The following is a 26290-nucleotide window of genomic DNA, read 5'->3' on the forward strand; positions in this document are numbered from 1 at the left end:
AGCACAACAGGTCGAATCACCAGACTGACGTACACATTTGCAGTCAGGGCGCATAGAATGACTACAAGAGCGCTCCTGTTGTCATATGAAATCGCACTCCACACCATAACTCCAGGTGTAGGTTCAGTGTGTCTAGCACGCAGACAGGCTGGTTTCAGGCCCTCTACTGCCTTCCGTGTAACCAACACACGGCCATCACTGGCACTGAGGCAGAACTCGCTTTCATCATAAAACATGGAAACCTCCACCCTGCCCTCCAATGAGCTCTCACTTGACACCAGTGGAATCGCAGATCGCGGTGGTTTAGGGTCGGCGGAATGCACGTTACAGGGCACGGGCTAGAAGCTGTCCTTGAGTAAGCGATTTCCAACAGTTCGTTGTGTCACTACGGTGCCAACTGCTGTTCAAACTGCTGCTGCAGATGCAGTACGATGGGCGAGAGCCATACACTGAACACGATGGTCTTACCTCTCTGACGTCCCACGTTGCTGTCCGGAGCCCAGTCTTCTTGCGACCCGACATTTTTGTGGCCACTGCTCCCAGCAATCATGTATAGTGGCTACATTCCTAACAGCTCTTTCTGCAGTATCGCATAAGGAACATCCAGCTTCTAGTAGACCTATTACACGACCTCGTTCAAACTCAGTGGGGTGTTGATAATGGGCCGGCCGAAGTGGCCGTGCGGTTCTAGGCGCTGCAGTCTGGAACCGCGAGACCGCTACGGTCGCAGGTTCGAATCCTGCCTCGGGCATGGATGTGTGTGACGTCCTTAGGTTAGTTAGGTTTAACTAGTTCTAAGTTCTAGGGGACTATTGACCTCAGAAGTTGAGTCCCATAGTGCTCAGAGCCATTTTTTTGTTGATAATGGCGTATTTGTAGCCTTTAAGGCAGTCTTCACTAACATCAACTCACCACGTCGACTCTCGAAAGTAACTAACGCTCACGTCCTTTACAGCATGCATTTAAAGCAAAATTCATTTGTATCCTCATAGTGGCACTATTATCGCCACTTCTATGCGACTTATGCAAAACTGGAACAAGTATCATATTCCAGATGTAGAAACACACCTACCCACTTTCGTTTATGTCACACAACTCCTTCTTGGTGTGTAGGACCGAGAATAGACAAACATATAAGTAACAACATGTAAATAAAGGAACATTACGCGGATCAGAGATTCTAAGTTTACATATAAAGAAATATCTACAAAACAGGGAAGTCAAACGATGTATAGCACCGAACTGTGGTTGGGGGTAGGTTACTAACATTCATTCTAAGTTTACAGACAACAAAGGCAAAAATATTTGGCAGGCACTGATGAGCCAAAACATTGTGACCACCTGCCTAATACCTTGCTGGCCCGTCTTTGGAACGAAATACAGCACTGTTTCTGCGTGTCAGGCTCCAAACAGGTTGTCGATAGGTCTGTGGAAGTATGTGGCATTATATGTCATGTGATACGCGCGTAAATACCGGAACGTTAATTAGCGTACGCTGTGATGGCTGCCGATAGTGACCCAGTTGGGTTCCATAAGATTTACATCAGGCGAATTTGGCCGCCGAGACACCAACGTGAGTTCACTATAACTCAGCTCAAACCATTTTAGCACGGTTCTGGCTCCGAGATGCGGACATCTATACTACTGAAAGATGACATCGCCGTCGGGGCAAGCGTGAAGGGATGTAGGTGGTTCGCAGCCTCAGCGTGTCTTCGATTATTACCATAGGTCCCATGCAAGCGCAGGAGAATGTCTCCAGTAGCTTAATACTCCTCCCACCAGCCTGCTTCCGTCGCGCTGCATGTTTCAAGCCGCCGTTCACCTCGATGAAGGCGTTTGTGGAGACGACCATCGACCTAGTGTAGCAAAAATCTGATTCACCCGGTGAGCCGACACTTTTCCTTTGATCGACAGTCGAAGCCCGATGGTCCCGTGCCCACTGCAATCGTGATTGGCAATGTAGTTGGGACAACACGTAAACGAGTATGGGTGGTCTGGTGCCGAGCTCCATGTTCAACAATGTAAGATGAACGGTGTGCTCCGAAACTCTGCGTGCGGCAGCACTGTGGTCTTCCGGCAGAGATGCCATGGATCACCATCTTTCCTACTTTGCAGAGCAGACAAGCCTCCGATCCCCAAGTTCTGTGAAGAGTCGTAGAGTTCGCGCCTAGAGGTAGTTCCACTCTCCTTCTACCTCTTTCCGTAGATGCTCACAACAGTATCCACTGAATATTCGACCAGCTTCGCCGTTTTCGAGATACTTGTTCACAGGTTCTGCATTACAATAAGCTGCCCTTTGTCAACGTCGCTTATCTCAATGGGTTTTCCCTTTTGCAGCCCATATCTGCGCTAGGGTTATCGCCCGTCCGAGTCTGCTCGGCTTACATACTTTTGTTACCGCGTTATGTGCCGGCATCGGCACCAGGCGGCATGCAACGTCGCGGTGGGCTGTGGTCATAATGTTCCGGCTTATCGGTGTAAACATATCCGGAACATTGTTCCATAAATAACTACGAGGAACGGACAGGGAGTTGTGAGACGATCACGGAGGGAAGACACATTTTGAAGCCAGATGCTACGTGCTAGGCATGTGACAATTTTTACTCTTCTTTTCTATGACGTTTATACTGAAGTCTACCTGTCATTATTTTCGCTTGTTACTAGTTAATCGTTCTTGGACGGTTTACGTTTTTAGTCAGTATCGTCTGAGTACATGTAGTGGTCGAGTTTCGTCTGAGTGGTTCTAATGCTATTGCGCTGTTTCAGTTGTACGTGCTTTGTGTTTTGTGCTACTGTCCTTGTTCGAGGGGGCGAAATGTATTTTCGGTCTCTGTGTAATGGTATTATTTTTGTGGTTATATTTTGAATGCCTCCTCTGCATTGCAGCGCATGCAGTTTCGCCAGACGCTTTTGAAATTTTTTTATTGGTTTTGGGGCCATCTCGGTACTGTAATGAAAAGTACGATGATGTTTGGAACAACACCCAGTCCTCTAGCGGAGAAAATCTCCGACCCGGCCGTGAATCGAAACCAGACCCCCTTAGCTTAGCAATCCGCCGCTCTGACCGCGCGGCTACAGAGGCGGATGTTTGAATGGATTCGACTTTCATTCTTGTCTAAAAATTGTCACTGGGGCTGAGATGCTACGTAGCAGCCGTCGTTTTGTTGCATAGATTCTGTGAATCACTTCGGTACGACTGCCGTTGGCGCATTGGCGTACTCAAAAACCGGCTGTTTGTGACTTAATTCTGTACAGCTTTCTGACGTGGAAGCGGCTTTGCAACTGCCTCATTAGTTTTCGCAGAAATCTGGCTTTGTTGAGGACGTGCAGGAGATAGATTTAACACTCCATGTATTTGTCTAAATGCACCCCAGGGTGGCATATCCCAGACGGCTACACATATTTCTCTCTATCCTTCCCTCTTGTCAGGGATTTCAGACGCGATGTCTGTGTGGATTGGTTGTGTTTCCCTGCGGTTGGGGCGATTTCGCCATTCAGAGATCTAGTTTTTAATCAGTGGAGATACGGCTGCGCTTTATGTACACCTTGCCTCCACAGTGCTGTGTACCAATAAGCCGCATCCATTTGCGGAGAGAGACGCTTTTTGATTGCCTGTGGGGGCGTGTGGAATGTCGGCCATGTCGAAAGAATACAGGATGGGAACATAATTGAACCTTGGGGGAAGTCCGTGTGGGCTGTGCAAGATTACAGCCAGCGACGTGATCCTTGCAAGTAGGACCTGCGTTTTGTGCTTGGATTATTTGTACCATTTTACTGGACAGGCTGATCTGTAGCAGCTTCTAAACAGGCCATTACGCCATAGTTTGTCGAAGGGACGCCCAGTGTCAAGGAGCACCGCTACTGAGGAACTTCCTACATTGATACCTGTTGTGACATCACAGGAGTCAGTAAAGGCCATACGAAAGTGTAACACAGATGTTCAAGGAACGTAAATGGGCATCTCTGCAAAGAAGACAACGCTGTTTTCGCGAAAACCTGTTGGGTAAATTTAGAGAAGGGGTATTTGAACTTGACTGTGCGGTAGTTCTGCTGCGACAATCTTGCTTCTTGCTCAGGCACCGTGAAAACAATGAGAGAAATTAGCACGTATACATATGCATATAGATGGTTTTTTTCGCCCTCGTTCAATTTGCGAATGGTATAGGACAGAAACAACTAATACTGGTACAAGTACTCAGTCACTCGCCCTGTAGCAGCCTGTGGGCTGTATAATTATATAGAAGTAGCTGCAGCAAGAAATGATCAGCTTCCATCTCAGAGTGACGATAAGCGAAAGAACGTAAGTTTGTGAGCGACCGCGCGTTAGTACAGTGAAAATGTGTAATGACTGGGCAAATAGTACAAGGAAATTGTGTAACACCTAAAGATACTGGTGTGAGAAGTGCGCGAGTGTATTTTAAGAAATAATGAGGAAAGACGCGACGGTATGGACCATTATGAAGAGAAAACATCGTGGAAACACAAGCTCTGTTTACTGTTCTCAACCATTTTTGAGATACAGCTGCTTGAAATCATGGCATTTACCACGTTTGTCACTTAATGTGTACATCACTTGCCTAGAGATGCGCGCAGCGTCGCTTGGCGGGATGAATTCATGGGTTCGCTCTGAGTTAGAAAGGCTAGAGCAGTTTGTTAGTATAATTTGTATTCTGTGCCACTGTGAAACGAGCATTTTCACATGGAGAGTACGTCGACGTGATCCGTATGTACGATAGATTCAGTGGAAATGTGGAAGCTTCTGTTCGAGAATGCGAACAGCAGTTTCCTGAAAGAAGTATTGCCTCTACGTTACTTTCCTACGTCTATTCGACACATTACGTCCATTTAATACTCTTCTCAACGTCAGTGATGTATCGGAAAGACAGGTAGTGGAGAATATAAAAGAAACAGAGCATACTCTTTGCGCTATTTAACGCAGCTCAGCGAGTAGCGTGAAAGAATTTCTACACAGCTGCGTACTACAAAGAAGTGTGTGGTGCATAATACATGAGCAGCGCGTGTATTCATTTCGCAGCTTGCGTATGAAATACCCTATGAAAAGAGACAATGCCAGGGGGGCACTGAGTTTCTAAATAGGTAATTGCTATGACAAACTGATTCTTGTTTACTAAACACCGTTTAGCTCCGAGTAAATGCCACCTCACTCGGTCACATGTCAGCGAGTGGAAACCAAAATCTAGTGTGACCGAGTGATTTTCACCGTCTTTTGTCATGTAACTTGCGACGCTGTATTATGTTACGGTTCGGTTCTTGTAAACGGACTGCCATATTTGCTTTTCCCGCAGATTGTTACCGGAACACACAGGGGATGTTCCTTTGGCAAGAAGGGCTGCAAAGGTTGGAACCTCCGCGCATTCCACATGGCCGAAGATACGATGATACAGAGGATTTTCGCAAATGTATGATATGCTACAGGAATATTTAATAGAAGTCTGTACATTACATCGTACGGCGTATGTTCCTCAGAAACGAAAGGAACATCGGGTATACCCCGAGGGAGCGTAATAGGCCCTCTAATATTTTTATTATACATAAAAGTTTTAGTAGAGAGTATTAGCAGAATGGGAGCTCTCTTTAAATGTGGCTACAAGTAACATGTGTGGCTCGGTGGCTCAGCGTTAGCCGGCACGCTAGCTCAGCGTGTTCGGTCAGAGGGTTAGCATCCCTCTGTAGTAAAAAAAATCTGAATTAATGGATCACCGATGAACTTGAACAAGCGTCATGGGACGTCCGCCCCCAACAAACAGAACGAACAATACCGAACAAAATGAGATTGCGCCAAAAGTACGATTCCACAAATCCAAAGGTCTCGGGTTCGATCCCCGCAAAATCCAACGATTTTTGTCTGTCTCTATCACTTCCTTCACCTCCGGCAATGTTTGTTGATGTGTAATATGCAAAGCTGCAACGTGGTTCGGAATCAACGTTAAACCATATATCCCTCTATGACTGGCTGGTAGCAGGAAGGCAGCGGCATAGCAGGTCCAATAGCACCATGCCTAGTAAAGCACCGTGATGTAGAAACAATCTTCGGTTTGATGATTTGCTTTACTTTGTATTTAATGTACCCAACAGTATATTACATGATTATTGGTGAACATCCTGAGCACCACAAATCGTTTAAGTATTTAGGAGTACAGTTAACCGTTCCGCACCTGAATTTTTTTCTGGAGGAAGAAAAATTTTTCTTTACGTGGTAATGCTCTTAGATGACATTTTATTGAAAAAATGGCTCTGAGCACTATGGGACTCAACTGCTGTGGTCATAAGTCCCCTAGAACTTAGAACTACTTAAACCTAACTAACCTAAGGACAGCACACAACACCCAGCCATCACGAGGCAGAGAAAATCCCTGACCCCGCCGGGAATCGAACCCGGGAACCCGGGCGTGGGAAGCGAGAACGCTACCGCACGACCACGAGATGCGGGCACATTTTATTGATTTTAGATGTAAGATTTAAACAAAAATATGCACCCATTTTCAAAAATGGCTCTGAGCAGTATGGGACTCAGCTGCTGTGGTCATAAGTCCCCTAGAACTTAGAACTACTTAAACCTAACTAACCTAAGGACAGCACACAACACCCAGCCATCACGAGGCAGAGAAAATCCCTGACCCCACCGGGAATCGAACCCGGGAACCCGGGCGTGGGAAGCGAGAACGCTACCGCACGACCACGAGATGCGGGCACATTTTATTGATTTTAGATGTAAGATTTAAACAAAAATATGCACCCATTTTCAAAACATACTTTGTACACTTGGCTTCATTTAATGGGCTAAAGTAACTGATCATGAAATATTCTCTAATGTAACATGTAGTAAAATAGTCATTCATTAATTAGCTTGCAAAATAACAATATTCATTTATACAGTTGAATATAGCAACCAACCACATCCGTGTGTTCTGGTGGTCACGACCTGCGCACTGTTACATTGACTTGATATTTTCATAGTGATACCCAACAGTTGGCAGCACTTGTGCAGGATGAAATGCTTGAATATTCACAAATGTGTACCTCAGGTTCCCACTGGCAAAAAATTATTTTGTTACAGCTAAGACACATTAAATTGTAGCCAGAGGGTCTGAAAGGATTAAGAAGCGATATGAAACGGTACTATGACATAAAATCAGTATTAGGGAAGACGAGAGTAAGACAAATTTGTTGGAAGGCTTCTGGAAAAAAAAATCATCTATAAATGAAATCGCATACAAGATTATAGTACCACCAATTGTTGCTCCAGTGTTTGGAAAAAAAGTAATATTAGCGTCTAACTTCCGCCTACAACGAGGTCGTTAGAGCGAGAGCACAGGCTCCGATTGTTTCAAGGATGCGGAAGGAAATCGGCCGTGCCCTTTCAAAGGAAACAATCCGCATTTACCGAAAGCGATTTAGGCGAATCACGGAAAACCTACATCTGGACGGCCGAACGCGGATTAGAATCGTCACTCTTCCGATTGCGAGCCCAGTTCGCTAGCCATTCCATTGTCTGAAGTCCTTGTCAAGCAAGCGTGAAAACAGACATCGAACGAATTCAGAGAGGCGCTGAAAGAATTGTAGTAGGTCGGTGTAGCCTATAGGAAAAGGAAAGCTTGGCAGACAGCCGAATTTCTCACAAAACCCTGCATTGGAAGACGGTTGTAAGATCATTGTGCAACCATCATCGTATGTGACGTTAAGAGATCATGAAAATAAGATGGTTATAATTAAAGTGCAGCTACTGATGGAGGTCCAATGGCAGCTGTAATTATCGTATGGCAGCGAAACTTCGTAGATATGCCAATGCGTTAATGCGGAACCGATTTACGCTGGAAAAAATTTAGTTCCAATTTTGGCCACCAGGCACAAATCTGGCGCTGTACAACATCTCATCGACATCTCCAGTGCACATACTGAACAAACGGATGTGTCACGGATGCGCTCCCGAACTGGTTTTGGCAGCATTATATTACTCGAAGCGTTTCGAACGTACTGTTGTGTTCGTGTTGGTAGCGAAAGGCTAGGGCGAAACCTGAACTCAGCACACAGTTCGCTTCTCTCGGAAGACGCCAAAGGAGACGTCGAGCTTCAGGACCTCGACCAGAGGAGCGTAGGAGCGTTCACCATCATCAGCGTCGCACGGCTTTCCTCTGCGATGCTGTGCGAGTTACTGAGTGGCTGAGACACCAGGCTCGTGTTTGAGAGGATTGGTGTTTCGCTTCCTGTCTAGCAATCAGTATTTGGTTTATCAGGTGTCAAGTGAATTTCTGTATAGTATGGACGCTTGTCATCAGTGTTCATGGTGTACAGTGTTGTTTTTCTGTTGATATGGATGAATAACACCAGCCGAGCTTTACGTCCCCTTTCGCCACAGCAACAGAACGGCGTCAACAGTGCAACTATGCCTTCAGTATATGAGACGCTGCGGTTTGACTCCGGACAATGGCGCACAGTCTGGCGCCAAGAAATTGTATGCCGCCACGTCTCCAATCTTTGCTGAATCTGATCACTACCACCAGTGTTCGATCCAGTTTCTCACGGCAGTGGGTCATCGACCTCGGCAACGGACGCGTGTTACGGCGGTGTCCCGTCACTGGCTGAAACCGAAGGCAGTCGGCAGCAACTGTTCTGTTGTTATACCTGAACAATTTATGGCAAAGCGGATCGTGAGCAGGGGGGCACTAGGACCAGTCCAATAAAGAGGCAACGTGAAGGTTACCTGGCGTGAGAGAACGCCTGCACGACCGGAAGTGGGCCAGGGACACGCGCGGAGGCGGGATGCCGGTCGTGCCGCGGTGATCAGCGATTCCCGACCCAGGTGGTGACAGCACGGCCCGCCTCGCGCCTACGTCAGCGGCGCCACGTTGACGCAAGCCGAGCGCCGCGCCCTCCCACAACATGAGCTGCTGGCGCGTCCCTTACTGACATCACGGCCAAAACGGGATGTATCGCCTGCCGCGCCACGCTGACGTCTTATTCCGGTATGTCAGCCGCCAGCCCAAATACTGTGTCTCCGTGGCCGAAATGGATGTGGCGTTTTCGAGTTGCAAATGGCGTTTTGGAAAGATTTAAGAGATTCAGTTTTACCAGTTGTCATTTCTACGCTGAATAAACGTCATTTATTTAGTTACGCACTGCTGAAAGATAAGAAAGAGAAGTTACAATGGAATGCTCAATTTTATTTATTTTGAGCTGGTAATGGGACGCAGGCGACAGAAGCTGAAACAAAGTAAAAATTTCCAGACCATTATTTTTATTCCATGTTAAAACACACGACACGATTACTATACTGAACATAACTCAGGGAGCAGCTAAGGGTGATATGCGATGCGCCCAGTAACAGTAAAATGAAACAGAGGTTAGAAAGGTAACGGATGTGTTGTTTCCTTCAAAGCAGTTCCCTTCTGATTGCACACACTTTTCCAGTGCTTCTGCCATTGATGGGAACATTTCTGGAACTCATCTTCTGTAATACCCTCCAAGAACCTCGTCACAGCTTTTTGGACATCTTGAGTTGTTTGAAAATGGTGTCCCTTGACCGCCGTTTTGACTCTTGGAAATGGAAAAAAGTCGCACGGAGCGGTATCTGGTGAATAAGGTGGCTGTGGTAGTATTGAAATTTGTTTTGAGGTTAAAAATTGCTGTACTGACAGAGCAGTATGGGATGGTGCATTATTGTGAAGCAGAATCCAATTATCAGCAATGTTGGCACGGACACGAAGAATTCTTTTACGAAGTCTTTCTAAAATTTGTTTGTAATAATATTGGTTAACTGTTTGTCCAGGAGGCACCCACTCTTTATGAACAATTCCCTTGGAATCAAAGAAGCACACAAGCATGCATTTCAGTTTTGACTTTGACATTCGAGTTTTTTTTTTTTTTTTTTTTTTTTTTTTTGTCTGGGTGATCCCTTTGAGCACCATTGCGCACTTTGGCATTTTGTCTCTGGATCGTACTGAAAAAACCAACTTTCATCACCAGTGATAACACGGCTCAACAATTCTGGATTGATTTCCGTTTGCTCTAGCAGATCGGCTGCCACATTTTTCCGTGTTTCTCGCTGTTGTAGTGTGAGATTTTGGGGGACCATTTTTGCACAAATCTTTCTGATACCAAGATCTTCAGTTATTATTAGACGAATCGTTTCTCGATTGATGTTCAGTTCTTCTGCAATCATTTTCACGGATAATCTTCGATCAGATCGTGCGAGTTCACGCACCCTGGCCAAGTTGACATCCGTCCGTGAGGTTGATGGTCGTCCACTGCGGTCTTATATCTAATATTTATGGTAACTAAATGTAGCACAGAAGCCACATGGTTGGACACCAACGAAGCCAGATTCTGGGTTCGATTCCCGTTTGATCCCTGGTTTTACTGTCTGACAACACCACGTCTTAAAAGTGGTGAAGATCCGTTAAGACCTTAAGTTCAAATCACACTGTCCACTTCCCTATCATTAGCAGGGTAAGTCGGCTACTGGGTCGGAAGGAAACTATCGATTATATCACCTCTAACAGAACTGCGGTTAGTAAAGCACTGTGTTGTGCACAGCACACGGACCTTAAAACTGTGTCCTCCGAATCGCTCGCGGCGGCACGACTGCATGCAATCCTCTAGGATTTAAAGCCGGGTCAACTGAGTTTACACTATCTGACAGAAAGTATCCGGACATCCATATCTAACGCAAAATTGAGCACTACATGTCACGAGCGGCGGATCCGCCAGTATAAAAGGAGACGGGGAGTATCGTGTTGTCGGTAGAGGCCCGCATCTCGTGGTCGTGCGGTAGCGTTCTCGCTTCCCACGCCCGGGTTCCCGGGTTCGATTCCCGGCGGGGTTAGGGATTTTCTCTGCCTCGTGATGGCTGGGTGTTGTGTGCTGTCCTTAGGTTAGTTAGGTTTAAGTAGTTCTAAGTTCTAGGGGACTGATGACCATAGATGTTAAGTCCCATAGTGCTCAGAGCCATTTGAACCATTTTTGTCGGTAGAGAAGCGGTAACAACAGAATCGGTCGGTGAGGAGAGCTTAGTGGCTTTGTGCATGGAACAGTCACTGGATGTCTCCTGAGTAACTTAACCATCACGGACATTTCAACCCTTCTAACGCAGCGCAAGTCGACTGTTAGTGACGCGACTGTGAAGTGGAAACGCGAAGGAATAAGCACAGGTACCCCAAACTGGGTAGACCACGGATACTGATGGATAGGGACCGTCGACCATTGCGGAGGATGGTTGTAAACAGTCGCAGGAAGCCAGCGGAATGACTCAGTCGTGAGTTCCAAAGTGCTTCCAGCAGTCCACCTACCACAATGATTCAGCGTAGGGGGTTCAATGGGCGAGCAGCTCCTCATAAGCAACACATTTCTTTAGTCAGCGCAAAGAGCGACGCCACTGGACAGCGGATGGCTGGAAACGAATGACTTGGAGTGGTGGATCACGCTATAGCCTGTGGCAATCCGAAGGAAGGGCTTGGCTTTGGCGAATGCCTGGAGAACCTTACCTGCCATCACGTGTACTGCCAACAGCGAAATGCGGAAGAGGTGGTGCGGGGGTGGGAGGAGGGGTGTTTTTCGTATTTACGGTGTGATCCCCTTATTGCGCTTAAGATAAGGTCCGCTGCTTTTTACGATTTACTGGTTGCTGGTACTGACGGCGGCATTAGACTGTTTGCCGATGAATCCTGTAGTCTACAGGAAAGTACGAGGGCAATCGCAAAAGTAAAGTCTCCTGTTTTTGTTTTTTTTTTTTTGTAAGTACATAGACCTGTTTATTTCTACAATGGTTTACAGCTTGAATAATTAGCTATTTTTCGGCATAATCACCATTTCTGTCGATGCATTTTTGTAGACGCTGTGGCAATTTTTGTATCGCCAAGTCATACCAGTTCGCCGCCATGCTGTTCAGAAAGTCATGAACCTCTTCTTTCACCTCGTCGTCGGAGCTGAATCGCTTTCCGGCCAAATGTTCTTTTAACCTAGGGAACAGGTGATAGTCAGTGGGCGCCAAGTCAGGGGCAACGGCCTAGCCGTAGTGGATACACCGGTTCCCGTGAGATCACCGAAGTTAAGCGCTGTTGGGCGTGCCTTGCACTTGGATGGGTGACCATCCAGGCCGCCATGAGCTGTTGCCATTTTTCGGGGTACACTCAGTCTCGTGATGCCAATTGAGGAGCAACTCGAACGAATAGTAGCGTCTCCGGTCAAAGAAAACCACCATAACGACCGGGAGAGCGGTGTGCTGACCACACGCCCCTCCAATCCGCATCCTCAATGAGGATGACAAGGCGGTCGGATGGTCCCGATGGGCCACTTGTGGCCTGAAGACGGAGTGCTCTCTGAGTGCCAAGTCAGGACTATAGGGTGGGTGGGTGATTATGTTCCACTGAAACTGTTGCAGGAGAGCAACGGTTCCCGAGCGATGTTGGGCGAGCGTTGTCATGGAGAATGTACACGTCGTTGCTCATCATTCCTCTTCTCCGGTTCTGAATTGCCTGTTCGAGTTTTTTCAGTCTCACAGTACATGTCAGCGTTAATTGTGGTCCGAGCAATTCAGCTCCGACGACGAGGTGAAAGAAGAGGCGAAACAGCATGGCGGCGAGCTGGTATGGCATGGGCATACAAAAACTGCCACACCGTCTACAAAAATGCATCGACAGAAATGGTGATTATGTCGAAAAATAGCTAAATGTTCAAGCTGTAGACTGATGTAAACCATTGTAGAAATAAACAGGTCTATGTACTTATAAAAAAATAGGAGACCTTACTTTTGGGATTACCCTCGTAGTATCACATGAAAATTGTGAACATATCAGTGAGGATTTGCAGAAAATAAATGCGTGGTGTAATGATTGGCAGTTATCTCTCAATATTAGTAAGTGTAACTTACTGCGTATAACAAAGCGAAAATCCCCATTAATGTACAAAATAAACGCCCAGTCTTTGGAAGCGGTAACATCCGTCAAGTATCTCGGTGTGACTATTCGAAGTGATCTCAAGTGGAATGATCAGATTGCACAAGTAACGGGTTAGGCGAACTCTGAATTGCGGTTTACTGGTAGAATCCTGAAGCGATGCTGTCCTTCAAAATGGTTTAAATGGCTCTGAGCACTATGGGACTTAACAGCTATGGTCATCAGTCCCCTAGAAGTTAGAACTACTTAAACCTAACTAACCTAAGGACATCACACAACACACAGTCATCATGCAGTCTTTCAACAAAGGAAATAGCTCACAATACGTTACTTCGTCCAGTCTTAAGAGTATTGTTCGTCTGTATGGGTCTGATTCAAGAGACTGAGAAGGTCCAAAGAAGAGCGGCAAGATACGCGAGTGGTACATTTAGCCATCGAAGGAGCGTTACGAATCTCATGGAAAGGTCGAAGTGGAACACATTTGCAATAGACGGCGCGCTAAACGGTAGGGGCTGCTCACTAAATTCCGAAATCCGATCTTCATCGAGGATGTAGAGCATATATTATTACCACCAACTTTCAAATCGCGCATTGATCAACATTCAAAGATAAGGGAAATTAAAGCTCGTACTGAGGCGTTCAGACAGTCGTTTTTCGTTCACGCGATCCGCGAGTGGAACAGAGAGAGAGAGAGAGAGAGAGAGAGAGAGAGAGAGAGAGAGAGGGTGGGGGATATGACTTTGGCGCGGATTGTGTATCGCTTAACGGACAGGAAGAGTTCGGACAGGATAATTGATTCAGCATGAGTGTGCACCCTGCCATGATGAGCATATGTGAGGTAATGGTTTATGGAGAGTAACGTTCTTGAAACGGACTGGCTTGCCTAGAGTCCCGACCTCTACACAATGGAACACCTGTGGAATGACTTACAACACGGACTCCTAGCTGATTTTGAAGATGAGCACACGCACCTGCTCACGCTCTTTCTCACGAGCTTGTCAGTTGCACCGAGGTGGGAACTGAGGGAAAGGCGAGCGCACCATCATGTGGTGGCGTCAACGCGGCAGAAGCGCCAACTGTGAAACAGAAGAGGCTCAGTTTTGACAGCGGTGCCATCAGATAGCAGCAGCTGTGAATCGGAATTGTGTAACACAGACAGTACTTTCCCGTTTCCATCCCCTTTCGAGGAATCTTATATTTTTAGAGAAAAAGACGTGCTCATAAAATGTTTAATGTATTATAGGACATTGAATGCTTTCAGGAAATACAGTTTATAAAGGGGCTAAATATCTTACCATGTCAAAGAGTAGGGAATGTGAAGAAGCTGAGCATATATTTCCACTGGCCATTCCATCGATTATGGGCAAGCTCTCTGAAGAGGAGGAAGAAGAAAAAAACTGCGTTCGGATGAGCTAGAAAACTGCATTACTTTTAACAAAGTCCTTACTCCCTTTCATGGATGATGATTTAGTAAAGGGATACTTATTCCAGCTGAACATTTAAGTGCATTTTAGGTGGAACAGCTTCGCGTGGTGGCAATGTAAAACAAGACAATTGGGCGTCTCATGTACGTTGTGACGACGTTCAGAATCAGGTTGCAAAATCTTTGTAACATATTTGTCGCATATTCAGAAATGGTTCAAATGGCTCTGAGCACTATGTGACTCAACATCTGAGATCATCAGTCCCCTAGAACTTAGAACTACTTAAACCTAACTAACCTAAGGACATCACACATATCCATGCCCGAGGCAGAATTCGAACCTGCGACCGTAGCGGTCGCGCGGTTCCACACTGAAACGCCTAAAACCGCTCGTCCACACCGGCCGGATGTCGCATATTCTTTAGCGTCTTATTGAAATGTAGATATCACAGGCACACTCCTGGAAGTAGCATTCTTAGTGCTGTTGAAGAAAGTGGAGAAAAAATAAGCTTATCTTGGAATTTATGCGTCCACTGCCAGAGCGCCAATCATGTTGGGAAATACGTCTGTAGTAGTACTGTTCCCCGTGACGTTGGAGGGGGTACAGTACTCGCTGCTCGCAGGTATGTGCTCACCGTCTGCTCGCAGAGTTCGTTTATTGTGAATTCCAGACTCAGAACGTCGACTTTGTTCTGGACCCAAGCATCCAATACCACTCCTTCTGTGGTTTCGGTTCTTGAGGAAGAATGGGCTGCCATTCCTCCACAGACACTGAGACACCTCACTGAAAGTGACTCCAGCAGAGTTGAAACCTTCATTAAAAGCGAAGGGTGGACACTCCCCAATGAAACACAGGATACACAGTGGTAGTGCAGTATAAAATTCCTACTCGTACCACAATAAGAAATGATTAATCGCCGTTAGTACACATTTGGGACATTCCCAATTCAGTCAACATTAATGACTATACGAGGTGTGGCTAGAAAAAAACCGGACTAGTACTGGTGAAACAATAAAACGAATGCAATAAGGCTGAAAGTCGCGTGGCCTGTCACGTGACTCTCGTTCCGCCTACTGCTCGAGTTTCATCTGCCTCCTGCACTCAGTCTGCCCGTGGCGTCTGTTTTAAGTAGTTGACGTTTTGTCTGTGCGTCGGAAAATGTTGAGTGTACAGAAAGAACAGCGTGTTAACATCAAATTTTTTGTTTCAAACTAGGAAAATCTGCAAGTGAAACGTTTGTAATGTTACAACAAGTGTACGGCGATGATTGTTTATCGCGAACACAAGTGTTTGAGTGGTTTAAACGATTTAAAGATGGCCGCGAAGACACCAGTGATGACACTCGCACTGGCAGACCATTGTCAGCAAAAACTGATGCAAACATTGAAAAAATCGGTAAACTTGTTCGACAAGATCGCCGTTTAACAATCAGAGCAGTGTCTGAGTTAACAGGAGTTGACAAGGAAAGTGTTAGGCAGATTCTTCATGAAAGTTTCAACATGAACAAAGTGTGTTCAAAAATGGTTCCAAAGTGTCTCACAATTGAACAGAAGGAACGCCGAAGAATGATTTGTTCTGACATCCTGGAAAACATTGAAAGTGATCCCACCTTCTTACAAAATGTTACTACTTGCGATGAATCGTGCTTTTTACTTATGATCCCGAAACTAAACGCCAATCGATGCATTGGAAAACTCCTGGTTCTCCACGACAAAAAAAAGCACGAATGTCAAAATCGAAATTCAAGGCAATGATGATTGTTTTTTTTTTTTTTGACATCAAAGGGATTGTGCACATTGATTGGGTACCAGAGGGACAAACAGTGAATCAGTATTACTACATTAGCGTCCTGGCTACCCTACGTGAGCGAGTACGGAGAAAACGGAACGATTTGTGGAGACAAAAGTCATGGATCCTTCACCAAGACAATGCCCCAGCTCACAGTGCGTTGTCAGTGAAGACGTTTTTGGCAAAACACAACATTCCCATCTTAGATCATCCACCCTACTCACCTGATTTGGCCCCCTGTGACTTTTTTCTTTTCCCTAATGTCAAGTCAGCTTTGAAAGGAACTAGATTTGAGACTGTTGAAGCAGTAAAAGAAAAAGCGACGGAAGTAATGTATGGACTTACCGAAAATGATCTGCAGCATTGCTATGAACGGTGGAAAATTCGTATGGAGCGGTGTAGAGACCGAGGAGGAGAGTACATTGAAGGAGATAACATGAAATTGTAAATAATTGTAAATAAATGTTTTTTCCAGCATCAGTCCGGTTTTTTTCTAGCCGCACCTCGTATGTCTAAATTAGCAATTAATTATGCTACAAAGTAGCACGTGGGGATATAGTCGGTTAATTGAGCTTTCGCCTTCCCCTGGCATCCCAACTACCAGGAGCATTGGATTAGCAACGCAGGGAGCTATTTCCTGATGTTGGCACTGTTTTCGAACTCGTACAGTAACTTATACACTGAAGCGCCAAAGAAATTGGTATCGGCATGCATATTCAAATACAGAGAGATGTAGACAGGCAGAATACGGCGCTGCGGTCGGCAACGACTGTATAAGACAAGAAGTGTCTGGCGCAGTTGTTAGCTCGGTTACTGCTGCTACAATGGCAGGTTATCTAGATTTAAGTGAGTTTGAACGTGGTGTTATAGTCGGCGCACCAGCGATGGGACATCGCGTCTCCGAGGTAGCAATGAAGTGGGGATTTTCCCGTGCGACCATTTCACGCGTGTACCGTGAATGTCAGGAATCCGGTGAAACATCAAATCTCCGACATCGCTGCGGCCGGAAAAAGATCGTGTAAGAACGCGACCAATGACGACTGAAGAGCATCGTTCAGTGCTGGGCCATCAACAACTATCAGCGTGCGAACTGTTCAATGAAACAACATCGATAAGGGCTTTCGGACTGAAGGCCCACTCATGTACCCTTGACGACTGCGTGACACAAAGCTTCTGGGCCCGTGAACACCGATATTGGACTATTGATGACTGGAAAGATGTTGCCTGGTCAGACGAGTCTCGTTCCAAATCGTATCGAGCGGATGGACGTGTACGGGTAAGAAGACAATCTCATGAATCCATGGATCCTGCATGTCAGCAGAGGACTGTTGAAGCTGGTGTACGCTCTATAATGGTGTAGGGCTTGTGCAGTTTGAGTGTACGTCTAGATATTACTCTGACAGGTGAAACATGAATAAGCATCCTGTCTGATCACCTGCATCGATTCATGTCTATTGAGCATTCCAACGGACTTGGGCAATTCCAGCAGGACAATGCAACACCCCACACGTCCAGAATTTCTACAGAGTAGCTCCAGTAACACTCTTCTGAGTTTAAACTCTACCGCTAGCCACCAAACTTAGCAGACATAAACATTACTGAGCGTACCTGGGATGTCTTGCAACGTGCTGTGCTCCACCCCCTTGTACTTTTACGGATTTATGTACAGCCCTGCAGGATTCATGGTGTAAATTCCCTCCAGCACTACTTCAGATATTACTCGAGTCCATGCCACGTCGTGTTGTGCGCTCGCGGGGGCTCTGCACGATATTAGGCAAGTGTACTAGTTTCTTTGGCTGTTCAATTTATGGGACACCGCGTCTCCGAGGTAGCGATGAAGTGGGGATTTTTTCGTGCGACCATTTCACGCGTGTACCGTGAATATCACGAATCCGGTAAAACATCACCTTTTGTGTGAATCAAATATACCATCACACCAAGAAATGCGGATGGTCTCGCAAAAGCTGGACCGAGCGTTCAGAACAATGTACGCTTGCAACAGTTGGTCGTGAGGGATGCAGCTGCGTTATTTGCATGCAATGCACTTGTTGCCCGCCAAGTAATAAGTGAAGAATGCGGTACGCGGGCGGGCGCGGGACTCTGGAGCAGGGAGGGGTGCCGTTGCACAAGTGCTGGCTGGCATTCACACGCGGGCACGCCCCTCCCCAAGACTGCACCATTCACAGGCGACCCTGCTGCTCTGCGCTACAGCATTCCCGGAACAGGGGGAGTACCAGAAATCACCTCGACAGCAAGTCACGGTTTCACTATTCTCGCCCCGACCACTGTCATTGAAACACAAACAGGAAAGACTTTAAAGGCCCATTCGTAGACAGCAGCGCTTAATAGCAAACGTGTGACGCGCGCTGACTGAGCGGAAGGCTGCGAGCAGCCAGCACTGTGCCCCACCCATCGTCACACGGAAAGGACGGACACGTACGTAAACAAGAAAAACGATCGTGAGGGCAAATGTCTGGAGAAGACTCGAATGGCTTCATATTACAATCTCACTGCACATCAGTTATTTCAAGCTGCAAATCAGCGCGAATTGGGCACTAAAATATTTTTCATTTTCCCATTCTGTTGTCCTACGAATCTTGATTTGTTTCCCAACATGATTGGCGTCTCGTCAGTAGTACACAAAAACTAACAAATTCCTTGTCAAGCCTACAAATTTCACATCCAGCCACGTGCCTGAAATATGTACACGTTCATAGAGCGCAAAAGAATGTGCAACAAAATCTTTGGAATGATTGTGGTGAACGACGTCTATCCTAACCTGTGTGGGTCGCGTGATAGACATGTTTGATGACGCCACCGCGTGAACTTTCGACATTAACTGGACACAAATTTCCAGCTGCTACTACCAAGTATTTTTTATTAAATCAGCATCTGTGAAGGGGCACAAAGACTTTACTAAAATTAGTGCAAATTTATAGCTTACGCAACGGTACACTCACTTGATTTTTCTTCTCATTGTTCCTCCGCTTCAGAGAGTTTCCTTTTAAGTTTTAAAACCTCTTGTCACTGACTTTTCCGTTCCCGTATTCTCTAAGGAGTAACACATGTAGTGCCTGTGCAAATTCAACTTCCTGAAAATGTTAAGTGTCTTATGATACATTAAACATTTTTGCCAACCCATCTTATTGTGTAAAACGGAAAAGACTCCTCGCACTGCGGATTGAAGTGCAAAGACACTGTAAGTGATAGTTTTACCTCGGAAGATGTCTCCCGCAGTTGGAGACGAAACGTCAGGAACTAGTTTCAGACGTAGACCCCAGCCTCTCAGCGCGGAAGTTTAGACTGAAGAATGACGCTCCCCTGTCCAGAGTTAGCGCTTATCACGTGTTGTCGCGACCACCCGATGAGCGCGCATTTCCCTCACCGCCGCAACCGCTCTGCTCGCGAGCAGGCGCGAGTCCTTACGCTCAAATTAAGAGTGTTAAGTACTGACATAGAGGTCAAAATGGCTCTAAGCACTATGGGACTTAACATCTGAGGTCATCAGTCCCCTAGACTTAGAACTACTTAAACCTAACTTAACCTAAGGACATCGCACACATCCATGCCCGAGGCAGGATTCGAACCTGCGACCGTAGCAGTAGCAGCGCGGTTCCAGACTGAAGCGCCTAGAACCGCTCGGTCACAAGGGTCGGCGGCATAGAGGTCATTAGAAATGGAAGACTAGCCCAGTAGACGCTCGACTAGAGTGGTTTAAATATAAATCAGGATGACCGAGAGGTGATGTGAACGTCCAGCAAGCACAACAAGCAAACTGAGGAGTTCGAGCTCATACAAAGGCTTAACGACAGTCGCCTATCGCGAAAAAAGGGAAGATCGGGATATTAGAGTGATACATCAAGTAGCCTCTGCCACACCGTAACATGGCTTTAGTATTATTTCTTCGGCGGACTACTGCTGTCAAGATACAAAGATTACGCCTAAAACCTTTGTGCTTAGTGTCAATACTGAGTTACGAGCCATAAATAAAACTCAAAGTAAATGACACTGCTCAGGACGTCACACGTTGGTTGCTCAGCATACTGAGTGATATTTGGGCGTGGATAAAGAATGATACTAGAGAACGGTCTGGTTTTTGCTTTACATACGTGTTTGTATTCGATATAACCGTGCATTAGTTTCACGTCCTTTTTGTTCTTTATATGTTTTTTCACTTGACTTTCAAGGCTCTTCAGTAAAAACGCGTTTCAAATGCTTCCTTTGACTTCACCTCCGATTCCTCCACAGTTCAAATTTCACTCCCACAAAGTACTGCTCTTCACGTACGGCTTCAAGTGTTATTTCCTCTGATGAAAGCTAACGAAAGCTCTGATTTACGACCCCCCAAGCGCGAGCGCTACCTGAGGGATGATTCAGGGGCCACATCCTTCAGAACACACGATGGTCAGAATGTTAACGTTCTCTTCTCAGTACAGTATGACACGCCTAAATTTCTTGTAAACTACCTGGCGTGTAAAGATTATTCTTTCTATACCCGACGTGTTAGTAATCCCCCCCCCCCTACGTTACCTACCCCCAAAGTGTAGTCTTGCCAACGAACTTTGGACTTGAATCGAAAGCACGTGGTAGATAACATCTCAGGAACGCATACCTTCTACCTTCTCTCCCCTCCCCCCCCCCCCCGCCCCTTCCCACGAGCTGTCGTAACCCACATACGCTTTTATCCTGACAGGTGATCAACTCAGAAAACGTAGAATGGCCGGCTTCGGTGGCCGAGCGGTTCTAGGCACTTCAGTCCGGAACCGCGCGACTGCTACGGTCGTAGCTTCGAATCCTGCCTCGGGCATGGATGTGTGTGATGTACTTAGGTTAGTTAGGTTTAAGTTCTAGGGGACTGATGACCTCAGATGTTAAGTCCCATAGTGTTCAGAGCCATTTGAACCATTTTGAACCAAAACGTAGAATGGGTGGTAAATGAAACCTTCATGTGGATTATAACTGTGCGTCAGAGAGGGACACGAACCCAGGATCTTCACCTACAGCGACGAGCTATCCAGATACGACTCACGACCGGTCGTCACAAATTTTAATTTTGCCACTACCTCTCTCACAATTGTTGCTCCATTTGCCTGCAGTATTCTTCGTTCCAGTGGTACCAGTGCTGCAAGATGCGCAGGAGTGCTTACAAGGAGTTTGGGAAGTGGCAGAGATGTTCTGGCAGAAGTGAAGGTGTGACGGCGTGAGTCGTGTCTGCATAGCTCATTCGGTAAAACCTTTGCCCGCGGAAAGTACAGTCCCTGTTTGGGTCCCGATGCAGCACAGCGTCGGGAAGTTTGAAACCAGCGCAGACTCCGCTGGAGAATGATTCAATCTATGTGGGAATTATTTGGTCGTACGAACTTGTAATTTTTGTCATTTACTCTCGCCATTATTATTCTTCACTTGAGGCACCAGTTTCAATCCCGCTTTATGGTTTTCTTACGCTACACTGCTTCTTTTTAGCCGCCAGTGTGCTTGTTTCAACAGTTGGGTCATCAGTATGCGCGAAGAGTTCTGGGTAGGCGTGACACCTTGTTTTTCTGTCCAGTGTCTATTGGGCTACCATATCCACGGAAGGACGGTCCCCGTCAGCTCCAGCACTGGAACTGGGACACTTTTGTCGGTTGAGCAAGAGGTGATGAAACGAAGGAGGTGGAAGGCAGGGAGGGTCCCCAGCGAGGCCGCTATAAACGTCGTTGCAGGCGCCTGGCGGCTGTAAGCGCCGCTTGTGAAACCCGCGATTTGGTCAGGGCCGGGACCCCGCGACACGGCGCTGCACAGCATAAACACGCCACGGCACGGCACGCGGGATGCCGCCGTCACTGCTGACTACAAAACTACACAAACTGGCCAACACTCTCAGGATGCCCATGCTGCCGCTTCAAAGGCCATAGCTACGTAACTAATACAGTGCAGGACCATTCTTAATGTCATTAAAATATTTAATCTTTGGGGAGAAAATAATCCACTAATTTCTGACATCCTAAAGGCATAATTCGTTTCCGTTATACGTAAAGTATGGAGAACATTTTGTTGCCAGGTTTTGGATGATTTAATCTGACACGTAATTGAAGTCTAATTCCTCCTAGAGGCATCTGCAGCCCTACGCAGCTATTTATAGCCGACGCTGCTGTGTGCAGAGAGGCGATATTGTTAAAAATTTCTTACAAAAGACAAAGAAACTTACATACTACTGCCTAGTGCAAAGATTGGTGACTGTCTCTAAACAAATATTAGTGTAATTAACGTATGTAACGCGCGTGAACAAACAAAATTACCGATAATACTATCACAGAATGGGCCATCAGTTACTAATGACGTAGGAGTATACGTTCGGATTTAAAGAGGAGCTGCCACATTAATCTATCTGTAAGAAAGGAGAAGCCACACAAATTTATTGGAAGAATCCTACGGAAATATAATATATGCGCAAAGATGTCACTCACAGAACCCTAATTTCACAAATTCTTCGTTACTAAAAAAATGGTTCAAATGGCTCTGAGCACTATGGGACTTAACTTCTGAGGTCGTCAGTCCCCTAGAACTTAGAACTACTTAAACCTACCTAACCTAAGGACATCACACATATCCATGCCCGAGGCAGGATTCGAACCTGCGACCGTAGCGGTCGCGCAGTTCCAGACTGTAGCGCCTAGACCCGCTTGGCCATCCCGGCCGGCTCTTCGTTACTGTTTGTTAATCTGGGAACTTTGCATAGTGGTATTAACTCTTTAAGTGACATTATTAATATATGTACCATTGGTCGTAAGTGCAATTCATTACTTTATTTGCTACAAATAGTCGACTGTGTTGGAATTAATATATTCATAATAGTGTGAAAACCATTATTATTTCTCTAAGCCAGTAGGTTTGGCATATCGGCGAACAAGTGAGTAATGGTATGAATATTTACGGATGGCCTTTAAGGTACCGTTCTTCAGCTCTGTCTCCTGATATCTTCTGATCTAAACGACAGTAAGTTCAAATCACATTAACATTTCCTATATTACAAAGTATTAAACCTATTCGCAACGAGTTTGTAAGCATATTTACAGGGTGTACGCGCCGTACATGCAAGCAAATAGATTTCTTAAATTCAGTTCCTTTGAAAGGGCACGGCCGATTTCCTTCCCATTCCTTTCCTAACCCGAGCTTGCGCTCCGTCTCTAATGACCTCGTTGTCGACGGGACGTTAAACACTAACCACCACCAACCACCAAATTCAGTTACGTCCAATTTTACTGATTACGTTAATGAAGAATGAACACTGCAGATAATATTGTTTCACAACGTATCTCAAAAATATTATCCAGTTCGATAATATAAATTATTTATGCAGACAGAGCACATGTAGGATCATTGCTGAAAATATACAAAACGACAAAAATAGCTTATGCACGCATTGAAATGTAGCATACTACAATGGTCTTCCATGCTTAAGGGCGAAAATAACTTTCTTATGATGTGTTGTTGACAGGTAACATAAGTTGGTGAAACTAGGACCAAACATGGAATGAAATGCTACGGGTACGTGCAGAAGGTCACTGAAAGAAATCCGCAATGAGACGAACAGAAGCTACACTGCTCTTGAAACACAGTAATTACACTGAAATCACCGTGATTCATGACGGTACCCTGGACATTACAAAAGGCGGGCCATGGATCTTAATACGGTGTGTGATCACTACTCACTGCTCCTATGCTGGCCACAAGGTTGATAACGGGTTATTATGGCAGGGCGTTCCATTCTTTTACCAGCGCGGTTGGTAACTGATAGACAGTCGTTGGTGCATGTGGACGTCCTGCAAAACGTCTGCCCAACGCATCCCACACGTAGTCGGGGGAACGAGCACGGCAGCCCATCCGCTGAATATCCTCTCGCAACAAGAGCTCCTCCGCATTCACCGTTCGAAGCGGCCGCGCGTTGTCATCCATAAACATGGCGTCAGGGAAGAATACGATTCTGAAAAGACGAACACGGGGAAGGAGTACAGTGCCACAAAAAAAGTGACCGGCGAGTGTACCGTGTTCAAAGATTTGCAAGTCAGTACGTCCATGCATCATTATGCCTCCCCAAACCATAGCACTTGCACTACGAAAACGATCATGTTTGACAATGTTCCTAGGTGCGTTACCTGTCGCCATATCAGGGTACGGCCAGCGCACAAATGCACTAACGTTGCCAAGTACGAATGAAGATGGTTAAAACTGGTCGATTCATAAAGCATCGTACAATCTGAGCATATTTTTAATCATAACATATATTATCGTGGAGGTAATTTGGTTGAAGTTGTAGGTTGTGCGAGCTGCCGTTATCAGTGTGAAAGATGGCTTTCAAATAATTAATACAATTTTTATTTAGTTATCATGCGATATGTATGAACGTCCCATTCAGTGACCAAGCGAGGTGGTGCAATGGACTGGCGTTCGAGAGGATAGTTGTTCCAGTTTGCTATGTACGGGCCGTTCGACCTAACAAACAGAAACTCCTCTCACACCTCTGGTATGCGAGTGGCCTATCCGGGCAGGGGTCGTGCGTGTTCACCAAGCCGATAGGCTACAGCGTGAACGCCTCCAGTGAGTTAAGGCCGGCGCGGAACCGTTGCAGGTAGATTTTTCTTCGAGTCCTCTGACCAGCTGCTGACTACACCCGCAGTATATCTTCCAGAGCTCTAGCAGGAACCTTCGGCGTCGTTCCGTTCGTCAGTCACCGCAGACCGTGAAAGCTGCCAGTCACTACCTCAAGTACCGCCGAAACGTGGCCTCCACACCTGTGACTGCGTGGGACTATGTTATCAGCTGTCGATCTTATCTTTCATTGTACTGTTCTACTTTCAAAGTGAATCTAAGACTTGAGAGTTTGTCCGCCATTGGGACCATCTGCCCACTTACGAATGTATGGATGTGAAACATGGACGATAAACAGTTTTAGACAAGGAAATAATAGAAGCTTTTGAAATTTGGTGCTACAGAGGAATGCTGAAGATTAGATGGGTAGAATTGGGAGGGACAGGAATTTATGGCACAACCTGAATAAAAGAAGGGATCGGTTGGTATGACACGTTTTGAGGCATCAAGGGATCAACAATTTAGCACTGGAGGGAAGCGTGGAGGGTAAAAATCGTAGAGGGAGACAAGGAGATGAATACGCTAAACAGATCCAGAAGGACGTAGGTTGCAGTAGTTACTCGGAGATGAAGAAGCTTGCCCAGGATAGAGTAGCATGGAGAGCTGCATCAAACCAGTCTCTGGACTGAAGACCACAACAACCACAGCCACGAACTACTGCAAGTAGTTATTATAATTGACTTCCTCCAAGGAGGAGCTTTAGTTAATGTACCTTATAATTAATCTCTTCTACATTGTTTACCAGGGCTGTCTTCTTATTGAGACTCAACAGGCGCCAGGTATTACAAAATCCTCGTACGGATACACAGGTTAAGGTTTTCCACTGTTTCCCTAACTAGCTTCCAACAACAGCTGGGAAGGTTCCTTTGAAACGGCATACCTTTCCCACCGTGCTCCAATACGGTCTTGTGGTCGGTCTCTACAGACCTCGTCGTCGACGGGGTGTTAATCGCTGGTCTTCCTTCCTTACTTCTCATTTCTCATTAAGTGTTTTTGGATGGCATCCTAGACTTCTGTGTGAACCACTGCCTACTTTTAGCGTATCAACAGAGGATTCACATTTTTGTAATGTGACTATGACAAGACCATCAGGGGTGTCAGCAGGAAAATGGTTGCACAGTTGGCCTCTGCACACTGGGCGTTGTCGTGGGTGGCCACAGTTGACCTTTATTTGGTGTCTGAGTGTTATGGCGTCAAAGTCAGGCAGCGACACTTCAACCGGTTTCATATATGGCAGCATCTCGAACATACCAAGCACATTTTCAATAGGAGTCAGGTTTTTCTCCCGTGATCTGTTGGACGTGCGGTTTGCAGTTATTTATCCGGTTGCTGTATCGACTGTTTAGTTTGCTATTTCTGAGGTTTTTTAGAGTCACTAACTTGGAGGCTTAAGTTTTCAAAGAGCTTGAGCATAAATTTAAAAACTTTCCGGCCATTCTGAGCTCGGCTTAAGGAATGAGATACCGTTCGGTTGAATTATTTCTCAACAAACATTTGTGGACGCAGGTTATCTGCGATTACTGTCAGTACAGCATAATA

General features: G+C 46.0%; 1 protein-coding gene and 1 pseudogene across 4 annotated transcripts in view; one reads left to right on the top strand and one right to left on the bottom strand.

Annotated features, from left to right (window-relative positions):
* Window positions 1-26290, bottom strand: part of LOC126251706 (CAP-Gly domain-containing linker protein 1) — a 571456-nt gene that overhangs the window by 264437 nt on the left and 280729 nt on the right. The window lies entirely within an intron of this gene.
* On the top strand, window positions 12014-12131 carry LOC126207989 (5S ribosomal RNA; annotated as a pseudogene).

This window comes from Schistocerca nitens, chromosome 1 (assembly GCF_023898315.1).
Source record: "Schistocerca nitens isolate TAMUIC-IGC-003100 chromosome 1, iqSchNite1.1, whole genome shotgun sequence".
Classification (NCBI taxonomy): domain Eukaryota; kingdom Metazoa; phylum Arthropoda; class Insecta; order Orthoptera; family Acrididae; genus Schistocerca; species Schistocerca nitens.